Source organism: Tupaia chinensis, unplaced genomic scaffold, assembly GCF_000334495.1.
Source record: "Tupaia chinensis unplaced genomic scaffold, TupChi_1.0 Scaffold000081_1, whole genome shotgun sequence".
Taxonomy (NCBI): Eukaryota; Metazoa; Chordata; class Mammalia; order Scandentia; family Tupaiidae; genus Tupaia; species Tupaia belangeri.
The window spans coordinates 2,950,501-2,961,334 of NW_006159542.1; the positions used below are offsets into that span (position 1 = coordinate 2,950,501).

At 40.6% G+C, this 10,834-nt stretch overlaps 1 non-coding gene across 1 annotated transcript; it reads right to left on the reverse strand.

Moving 5' to 3' along the window:
- Positions 1-9,140: 9,140 nt before the first annotated feature.
- LOC114006771 (U1 spliceosomal RNA) lies at positions 9,141-9,297 on the reverse strand. The gene has a single exon (XR_003548454.1). It is a non-coding gene; the product is annotated as a U1 spliceosomal RNA (small nuclear RNA).
- Between the last annotated feature and the right edge of the window lie 1,537 nt (positions 9,298-10,834).

Consider the following 10,834-nt stretch of genomic DNA (forward strand, 5'->3'; position numbering starts at 1 on the left):
CCCCAGCAGCAATGGGCTATTGCCTATGTCCTAGAAGTGAGATTTACTTTTCGCATCCAGAATCAAACTTGGTTTTGCATCTTTTCCTTTTCCGGAGACTATGGAATTTTGCTTGGCCCAGGAAGTGAAAAGATTTACTGTCCCTCTCCAGTGGCTTAAGGCTTTGTTTCCTTTGAGATTAACAGTCTGAGAAACTGGGTAGGGTTTTCTGTATGTTCCGTCTAGCACTTGATCACCTTCTTTTTGCCTGCACTTCCTGGAGGGGGCTTATGTGAATACTCTGCCCTGCTCCCTGTTTTTCCCGGGAGTGCCCAGTGGAGCCCCACGGCATTGTGTTTGCCAGTGTATTCATACTCCTCTTGTGTCGGATGTTTCTAGCCATTCCAAAATGACACACTGGATCCCACTTGACCTTTAAGAACTGTTAACATTTGAGCTAATTTCTTCATACCTGTTTTTATGGCAGTAACCACTTTCTCCTGACGGTGACAGTTTGTGTATCCCATTTCTCTTTGGAAGAGTTCATCACTCTTTGGAATTTAGTTTATTTGCTTGCCTTATAATCTCAGCTCTCTAACGGGCTCAAGAAAACTTAAGATTTTATAGATTATCTGGTTTTTCTTGTGTGTTGTTATAGTAGAAGTTATGTTCTCTTGAGACTTTCCACATCATAAGAGGAAACAAAACTTACTTCTTTTTTTTTTTTTCTAGAGGTCTTTGCTATAGGGCACATACGCTCTCCAGAAAGACAGAGAGAGAGACAGAGAGACAGAAAGCGAGAAATCACCTCTCAGGGGGATGGCCACGCCGCAATCCCTTCTCCGCCATTCTCCTCTCGGGATCTTGGGCACGCACGCACACATGCCCAGTGTGAGTTTAAGCTACCGGGTCTGGGACTTGATCCGCGGTTGACTACATGGGAGTTCAGCGACATAGCCATTATGCTAACTGCTGGTCCCCAAAATTTACTTCTTAAAGCTTTTCACCAGAAAGATGTTTCAGTAAAGGGAAAAACAAGACAAAACAAAACAAAACAAAAACCCTTGGCAAGAACCTGATTGACCTAGTCATAACTGGCCCTTGTTATATTCTCCTCCTTAGACCAATCACTGTCCACAGGGGATGGGACTATGATTGGCATCATCTGGGATGGGAACAAGAGATTGAAGGTCTTTTACCCAACAAGGGGTTAGAGAGAAGCCAAACAAACACAAACAGGAGCCTGCAATCTGGTAAATACAGGTCACTTCTAAACAATTTTTAGTGGGAAAAAAAATGTACCTGGGAAAAATAATTAAGCAGTATAAAAGAATATGCAATGAGAAGCAATCCCCCCCTCGAATCTTATTTCACATCTGCCTCTGAGGCAACCGTTGTTAGCAATTTCTTGAATATGTATACGTGAGTTTCAAGTCAGAGTCTCACCATGTTGCTCTCCTCTACTTCAGCTTCCCAGCTAGGACTGTTGTCACATGTCACCGCGTCCAGCTCTTTATTTGATAGGGTCTTACTAAGATGTCCAGGCCATCTTCAAACTCAGTCTTCCTGCCTAAGCCTCCCCAACATTCTGGGTATATAGGCACATGCCACAGTGCTCAGCATTTAGGCTGGACCACAGTCAAAGCTGAGCCTTCCACGGGTTCCCAGTCTGCGGAGCACAGCTTCTTTCCAGCACACATCATTGCAGGTGGGCCCTAAACGTAGTTGTTTTTTATTTTTATTTTTTTATAATTATTTACTTTATTTTATTGATCATTATTAATATTATTTTTTAAATTTGCCACAGGGCATGTGCACTCACCAGAGAGAAAGAGAGAGAAAGGGTGGAGGAGGGAAAGTGAGAAAGCAAGCTGCTAAGTTCAGTACTCAAACCACAGTTGGCCATGTGGGAGTCCAGCACCTTTATCACGCCACCCGCTGGCCCCAACATAGCTGTTTTTAAAGTCCCTATCTGATGATGTCACTGTTTGGTTCTGTGGAGTGCTTTATTTCTGGGCAATGGATCATTTTTTTTCTTGATTTCTGCATAACTCATATTTGTTTATTAAATGCTAGATATTACACATTAAAGGAGAGAGAGAAGATTGCGTTAGTAATATGTATGCCCAGAAATGGGTATCATTCTTCTTCTGTTAGGCTAATATTACGGGAGGACTGAATCAGCCTAGTCAGGAACTGAGCTGGGTTTGGATTTTGTTGCTGTTCTTACCACCTTTAGTACACTACAGGCTTCACATTCCTCCAGCAGTTGGTTGCTGTTACCGTATGCTTATCGTGGGCCTGAGGTGCTGTAAATTTTCTCCCAGTTTTCTTGCTCCACTCTCAGCTTTCAGGATTTCCTGTATGTCTGTGCCTCAGAGTGAGTCTCTTCCTAGGTTCTTGTACCTCCCCAAGGAGTAGAATGCTGTCACTCGTTACTTAGTACTGGGCTCATAGGCAGGCACAAGTGGGTTCTCTGCTGATCCAGCTTCAGTCCTAGGCAGACCATGTACTCTGCCTCATATCTGAGTTTGGTTTTGGCCTCAAGAGAGTTTCTTAATACTTCCTTGAGAGTAGCAGACCTCTACGTGGTTTCGATGCAGTATCCTGAGCTCAAAGGAAATTTCCTGTTCCTTCTTCAAAGCCCATGGATGTTTCTTTCTCTCCTACCCCCAGCAGCAATGGGCTATTGCCTATGTCCTAGAAGTGAGATTTACTTTTCGCATCCAGAATCAAACTTGGTTTTGCATCTTTTCCTTTTCCGGAGACTATGGAATTTTGCTTGGCCCAGGAAGTGAAAAGATTTACTGTCCCTCTCCAGTGGCTTAAGGCTTTGTTTCCTTTGAGATTAACAGTCTGAGAAACTGGGTAGGGTTTTCTGTATGTTCCGTCTAGCACTTGATCACCTTCTTTTTGCCTGCACTTCCTGGAGGGGGCTTATGTGAATACTCTGCCCTGCTCCCTGTTTTTCCCGGGAGTGCCCAGTGGAGCCCCACGGCATTGTGTTTGCCAGTGTATTCATACTCCTCTTGTGTCGGATGTTTCTAGCCATTCCAAAATGACACACTGGATCCCACTTGACCTTTAAGAACTGTTAACATTTGAGCTAATTTCTTCATACCTGTTTTTATGGCAGTAACCACTTTCTCCTGACGGTGACAGTTTGTGTATCCCATTTCTCTTTGGAAGAGTTCATCACTCTTTGGAATTTAGTTTATTTGCTTGCCTTATAATCTCAGCTCTCTAACGGGCTCAAGAAAACTTAAGATTTTATAGATTATCTGGTTTTTCTTGTGTGTTGTTATAGTAGAAGTTATGTTCTCTTGAGACTTTCCACATCATAAGAGGAAACAAAACTTACTTCTTTTTTTTTTTTTCTAGAGGTCTTTGCTATAGGGCACATACGCTCTCCAGAAAGACAGAGAGAGAGACAGAGAGACAGAAAGCGAGAAATCACCTCTCAGGGGGATGGCCACGCCGCAATCCCTTCTCCTCCATTCTCCTCTCGGGATCTTGGGCACGCACGCACACATGCCCAGTGTGAGTTTAAGCTACCGGGTCTGGGACTTGATCCGCGGTTGACTACATGGGAGTTCAGCGACATAGCCATTATGCTAACTGCTGGTCCCCAAAATTTACTTCTTAAAGCTTTTCACCAGAAAGATGTTTCAGTAAAGGGAAAAACAAGACAAAACAAAACAAAACAAAAACCCTTGGCAAGAACCTGATTGACCTAGTCATAACTGGCCCTTGTTATATTCTCCTCCTTAGACCAATCACTGTCCACAGGGGATGGGACTATGATTGGCATCATCTGGGATGGGAACAAGAGATTGAAGGTCTTTTACCCAACAAGGGGTTAGAGAGAAGCCAAACAAACACAAACAGGAGCCTGCAATCTGGTAAATACAGGTCACTTCTAAACAATTTTTAGTGGGAAAAAAAATGTACCTGGGAAAAATAATTAAGCAGTATAAAAGAATATGCAATGAGAAGCAATCCCCCCCTCGAATCTTATTTCACATCTGCCTCTGAGGCAACCGTTGTTAGCAATTTCTTGAATATGCAACCAGAAAGTTTCTCTTCATATACAAACACATACACATACAAACACATACTTCCACTTAAAATAGATGTTTTCTTAACCAAACCTCCACTTAACTGACTCATAAGATTAACCAACACTCTTCATTTTCTCTGCAAACACACCATGATTACCTGTGGCATCCCCATGTCTGCTTCTACCAGGTGAATCTCATGCTTACCAAAAGTCAGTTGTGTTTATTCTCAGCCTGTTTATGCCAACTGTGCTTATTATTATGTTTAAGAAATTTAATTAAACGTTACATAGACTGATGAAAATGAGTACAAAAGAAGCCACCATTTATATGAACTGCTTTGGAAAGACTTGATAAAGGTGAGTTTCTTTTAAAAATCTACCAAATTAGCTGTGGGAAAACAACTAAAAAAATATTGGGGAAAACTGAAAAATCAAGAAGCAGTTTAGGTTGAAATTGCATTAAAGTTGTTTAACTTTGCATTTTTCTCAGAAAATTATGAATAGTTTTGTAAGATTAGAGTCTGTCTTTAAATGGAAAGTATAGACAATGTGTTATATGTGTAGTTTACGTAAGACAGAGAACATGACATTAACTAATAAACTATAGCCAAAAAAAAGTTTCAAGTTAAAATTAAATAATAAAAATACGTTTTAAAATATGTAACTTTTTATTATTTTTTTTTCTTTTTTTTTTTTTTGTGATAGCAAACATGTAGATTAGAAAGAGAGCGTGTGAATCCTTGACAGGGTATTATGTTGCAGTTTCCTTCCCAAGTCCTCCAGATCCTCAGGATCTTGAGTGCCTGCGTACATGCCCAATGAGCTTTCAGGCTGACCAAGGGACCCAAACCCACAGTTGGCCAACGTGGCCTCCAGTCTTGCAGGGCACCATGTTACCACTGCAACACAGCATCTAGACCTACTGTTCTTGTTTTGTTTCATTGTGTTGTAGCTAATTTTGACAAAATCATCAACTGATAGTCTCAAACTCAGTGGATAAAAAGGTTTCCATTCTGTGTATATATATGTTTGTATGTATGAGAAAAGAAATAAAGAGGTGCGCGTGTGTGTTTGTCCACACTAGTGGGGACAGGCACACTATCTGTCGTAGTCCATTTTGTGTTGCTATAACAGAATACTATGGACTGGGTAATTTATGAAGAAGAGAGGTGTGTTTCTGACAGTTCTGGAGGCTGGGAGGCTCAAGAGCATGGCTCTATCATCTGGATGAGGATCATCCCATGGAGGAAGATTGGAAAGTAGAAGCGAGCACATGAGACAGAGAGAGGAAACTGGACTGAACCCAATTGGGAATTAAGTTCAGCATGTGAAATTTGAAGGACGTATTCAAACTATAGCAGCATCAGGAAATGTATCACTAATAAAATGCCATTTGGTCAGAAACCTGAAGGAAGTGATTCTGCCATATGGATATCCGAGGAAAGAGCATTTAGGCAAAGAGAACAAGTGCAAAGATGTAATATAATATATACTGTAGTATTTCATAAGTATTCTTAAGCCTATAATTCTCAGGTTATTAAAGGAAAAAAAAGTTTGTCTCTATGGGAAATGAAGAATTCCCTGCTGTGTTCTTTCCCTCAACCCTACCCCACTATTAGTCTTCATTAAATAAAATGGTACAGGCTCTAAAAAGTAAAAGATCTAATATATGCCCTTGATGGTGGATGACTGGTTAAAAAAAAGTACAGGTCACTAATACATGAGAGTACTATGTAACTGATTAAAAAAAAATTGAAGTAGATGACATGGAAATACCTCTAAGATACATTGATATAAGATACATAATAAAAGCAAGGCACATGTTATTTTTGTATTCAACTGAAACATTAGAACTACATGCCACGTGTAACTGTACAAAATATATAAATAATAAAAACTATTAGAAATACAAAATTAAATGAAATCAGAGAAGAAGTATAAAAGGAATTTCAATTCAGTATTATCAGTTGGTAACATTACGTGAACAGTATCTTACAGTATCTTAGTACATTTGTGCCAGTGTAATAGAATACCATAGACTGAGTAGTTTATAAACAACAGAAATTTATTTCTTACAGTTCTGGAGGCTGAGAAGTCCAAGAACAAGACATTTGGAGGTTCAGTGCCTGGCGAAAGCCACTTACTAACTCATAGATAGCCATCTTCTCACTGTGTCCTCATGTGACAAAATGCATGAGGATGCTCTCAGGAGTCTTTTTTTTTTTTTTTTAGAGGTTTTCGCTACGGGGTGCGTGCGCTCGCCAGGCAGACAGAGAGAGACATAGAGACAGAAAGCGAGAAATCACCCCCCAAGGGGGATGGTCACGCCACAATCCCTTCTCCTCCATTCTCCTCTCGGGATCTTGGGCACGCACGCACGCCCGGCGTGAGTTTTAAGCCACCGGGGTATATATATATATATATACACACACACTTTTTAAATTTTACTATAGTGCACACACACTCACCAGAGAAAAACAGAGAGAGAGAGAGAGAGAATAAAGCAAACCACCAGATCTGGAACTCAAATTGCAATGGCCATGCCATGTGGGAGTTCAGTGCCTTAGCCAACATGCCACCTACTGGCCCCAGGAGTCTCTTTTATAAGGGCATTATTACCACTCATGAGGACAGAACCTAATCACCTACCAAAGTTTGTACTTCCTAACACCATTGCACTGAGGATTAGGATTTCAACATATGAAATTTACAAAATCTCACACACTCATTCTACAACAGACAAAAATAAACAAGGTTAGAGGATTTGTACAAAATAAATATGAGTAAATTAGTAAAAATATAATTTGCAGATAGCCCATAACATTAGTGGTTGAGGAAGCCAGCTCCCACTTGGCTCACTGCAGCTTGAATCCTGGCCCCGGTGACTTGAAAAACATTCCAGGTTCGTGTGTGTGTGTGTGTGTGTGTGTGTGTACGTGTCTCAAATCCCAAGAGGATAGATATGGAGAAGGGACTGTGAGGTGACCAAGCTCCACTGGAGGGTGCTTTCTCCCTCTCTGTCTCTCTGGCAAGAGCATGCATCCTCTGACAATTAAAAGGAGAAAGAATATCATTTGCACCCTAATATTTATTTTAAACAAATAATTATAAATTTCTCTAATTTTTCTCCAGAGTTATACTTATTTCCATTTTGCATCTCACAACATTGACTAGAGCACTCAGATGTATATTAAAATTTAGACTAAAAATCACTTAAGCACTAACTTACATAACCATTGTCTATCATTCTGTCACAGAGCATGGCAGTATTGTTTACAAAAAATGAAGAGCATGAAATGTTACTAATCTTGGCAGTATTACTGTATCTGACCTAAAATGAGATAAGGGAAATGGAGGAAATATGGAAAGTAGAATTAGAGTAAGAAGTAAGAATCTAGGACTACCACGTAGTGTGGCGGTTAAGGTGCTGGAGTGGTTCGAGACCCAGACCTGCCAACTTGAAAATCACACTGGATGTACATGTGTGCCCAAAATCCCAGGAGGAGATTGGAAGAGGGATTGCAGCATGGCTATTCCCCCTGCAGGATGTGTGTGTGTGTGTGTGTGCTCTAGAGAGGGCAAATGAAAGAGACATTCTAAAGTTAAGAGAATGTGCTCCTCTGAAAAGGGAAGAGAGACACAGATCACACATTGTAAACTCTGGTGATGTCCATGCTTCGTCCCCTAGATTTGCCCTTATGCTAGTTGGTTTTTTAAAAATGTTCAAAGGGAGATAGAGGGTAGACTGTTTAGACATTGACTAGATTAACAAAAAGTATAATATATCCTCATCCAAAGAGAGATCATTTGTGGGAGTGGGGTGGAGTACTTTTGATGTAGAGACAAAGTTACATCCTGTGGTCCTCCACGGAATACATGATCTTTAAGTCAGTGAAGTTATCTTTCTTATTTTCTGGTGACTACAAGTTGCTAGGGCCTGAAGCATTGATTTGGGTCAGTCCTGCATTTCGTTAGCTGACTCCCATCCATTTGTGCCTCTTTTAGTACTGTACTTTTATGTTTGTTTGTTTCTTCAATGAATGAGAGAGGCAGAGAGAAAGAGAGACAAAGAGACAGAGACAGCACCCCCACCATTGTCCTGTGTCCCACCCCTAGCCTCAGCCTACCCTGGATCATGGGCACGTGTGTGCCAAGTATACTCAGAGGAGATCTCTGAACATGAATCTGGAACTTTCCCATGTAGGTCAGCTTCACAGGGTCACATTTTTACTGGTGCACTACTGTCCAGTCCCAGTGCTGTATTTGCCTTCTAGAATTATTCACTCCTCTTTACTGGATCATTTGCATAAGTCAAAAAACATGCTTACTATCTCATTTCGTAAAAGAAAACAAAATCTTCTTTGATTCTGTGTCCTTTTCACATTTCTTTTTTTTTTTTTTTTTTATCGCTGAAGAGAGGGGAGTCAGAGCCTCAGTCCTTGCTCTCTGTCAGGCTAGCCCCAAGATTGGATGGAGACTTTAGAGATGTCTTCATAGGAATCGCGGAAGGTTATAGCGACTGCATCTAGTGGGGAGAGGTTAACATTATTAGGTATTAGTTGATATTGGTGTAACATAAAAATAGATTGTATTCGATTGGCAACAAGTTTAGTAAGGGCTTGCAACAATGGAGGGCCAAAGCTTATGATTAAGATGATCATTACAACCGGCCCTACTAGTGACAACAAGAGACTTAAAAGCCAGTTTGTATTGTTCCATGAGGAAAATCCTAATTTTTCGATTTTTGGGGCTTTTTCAAGAAGATTTTTAATATCTTGTTGAACTAAGCCAGATTGATTAACGTAAAAACAACATTCTTCTTGTAAGTATATACAAGTTCCCCCTTCTGCAGTGAGACGATCTAGGGCTCTGCGGTTTTGTAGAACACCTGCCAAGGAATCTAATTGTTCCTGTTTCCTTGTTAGGCTTTCTGCTGTAACTCTGAAAGCTTCAGCTGTTTCAGCAGACAACCGCTGTTGCAATCCGAGAGAGCTACTGCCAGTAGCCATATCCCCTATACCAATAAGAGCACTAAAAGCGATGCTCAAGGGAATTAGGGGTCCTGTTCTTTTGGATAGTCTATCATTTGTTCTGAGGGGAATTGGCAAGGAGGCATTTCCCCATGCCATTTTAATATCAGGAATTATATAGCCTAATGAACATAGACCTGTCCAGCCGGGTGGAAGAACTAAATAAGTCCCCCTCGCCCTGGGAAGACCATCTTCGTGATCATGGTATCTCCCCTGCCAGGTAAGTATCTCCTGTCTCAATTTTCTATGTTGGCTTAATTAATTTTGCTAGTTTCTAAACATCTAGTCTAAGTGTCTCAGAGTTTAGTCCTCAAACTTCTCTATCAACACTCATGGCTTTTATCTGTTTTTTATTACTACTTTATCAGTTCTGATGGTTTTTTTATTTTTTGGGACTGTAAATATAATTATATTTCAATATGGTTGACTTTCTTCTTAATTCTATATATTTTATATTGTGCATCTAAAAAAATTTTTTTTAGGTTTTTGCTATACAACATATGTACTCACAGTTAAATGTATGAGAGTCCAGCGCCTTTAACCACCATGCCACCTGCTGGGCCCATCTAAAAATATTTTCTAATGAAAGTCTTTAGGAATCTCGGGACCAGCAGTTAGCGTAATGGCTATGTCACTGGACTCCCATGAGGAGAACGGAGGAGAGGGGATTGTGGTACAGCCATCCCCTGGGGTGGAAGGGTTCTTACTTTCCCTCTTTTCATCTCTCTCTGGTGAGTGCGTGCTCCCTACGACAAAAACCTTCGTTTAAAACGATAGTTGCATAGGACAATTGTTTTATTATAGCTCAGCATTTTGTAGGTAAAGAATATGATGTTGACAGAAGTCGCTCACGGGCATTCAATTGGCAAATAGCCTGGTCTGTCTAAGACAACTTCATTTGCACATCTGGCGCCCTGGCGGTGATGGCTGGAAAGCTAAGCTTATTTGGGATCACTGGCTGAAATACCTACTATGACCTCTTCAGCATGGTGGTCTCAGAGTGGCTAGATTCTTACATGGTGGCTCAGGGCAACCAGAATGCATGTTTTAAGAGGCTTGGGTAATGGGGCCAGCAGGTGGGATGGTAGTTAAGAGTCCTAGACTCTCACATGGCTGACTGTGGTTCAAGTCTCATATCCCGTGGTTTGCTTTCTCTCTCTCTCTTTTGCTCTATCTCTATTAAAATAAATGAATAAATAAATAAAGTTAAATAAAATAATTCTTAAATAAAAAAAAAGGAGGCTTAGGTAGAAACTGCAAGGCTTCTCATGGCCTAATCCTAACTGTCTAAAATGCCACATTCACCATTGTTTAATGGTTAAACAGGTCTTTCAAACAATTCATATTCATGAGGAGAAGTAGTCTCACCTCTCAAAGGGAAAGGCAGCAAAGAATCCATGGCCATTTTTAATTTATCTCAGATGCATAAGAGATACCTCACTTATAATCTAGCCAAACAAAATTCTTAAATTTTCTCTCCAAATCTGCTCTTTCCTAGTGATCACCATTCCAGTTGATCACACCAATTGCTCAGTCCCCAATGTTTGAAGTCATCCTCTTTGTCCTCTTTATCTCATACTCTTCATCCTATTCATTAGCAAATCCTGTTGGCACCATGCTGAAAATCCGTTCTCAATCTGACTGTTCCCTCTCTCTACCTCTGCTATTAATGTCCTGATACAATTCACCATCATCTTTTTCCTGGACTACTTTAATTGTCTCCAGTGAGCACATCAGCCACCACCCCTAGTCTCATTAATTCCTC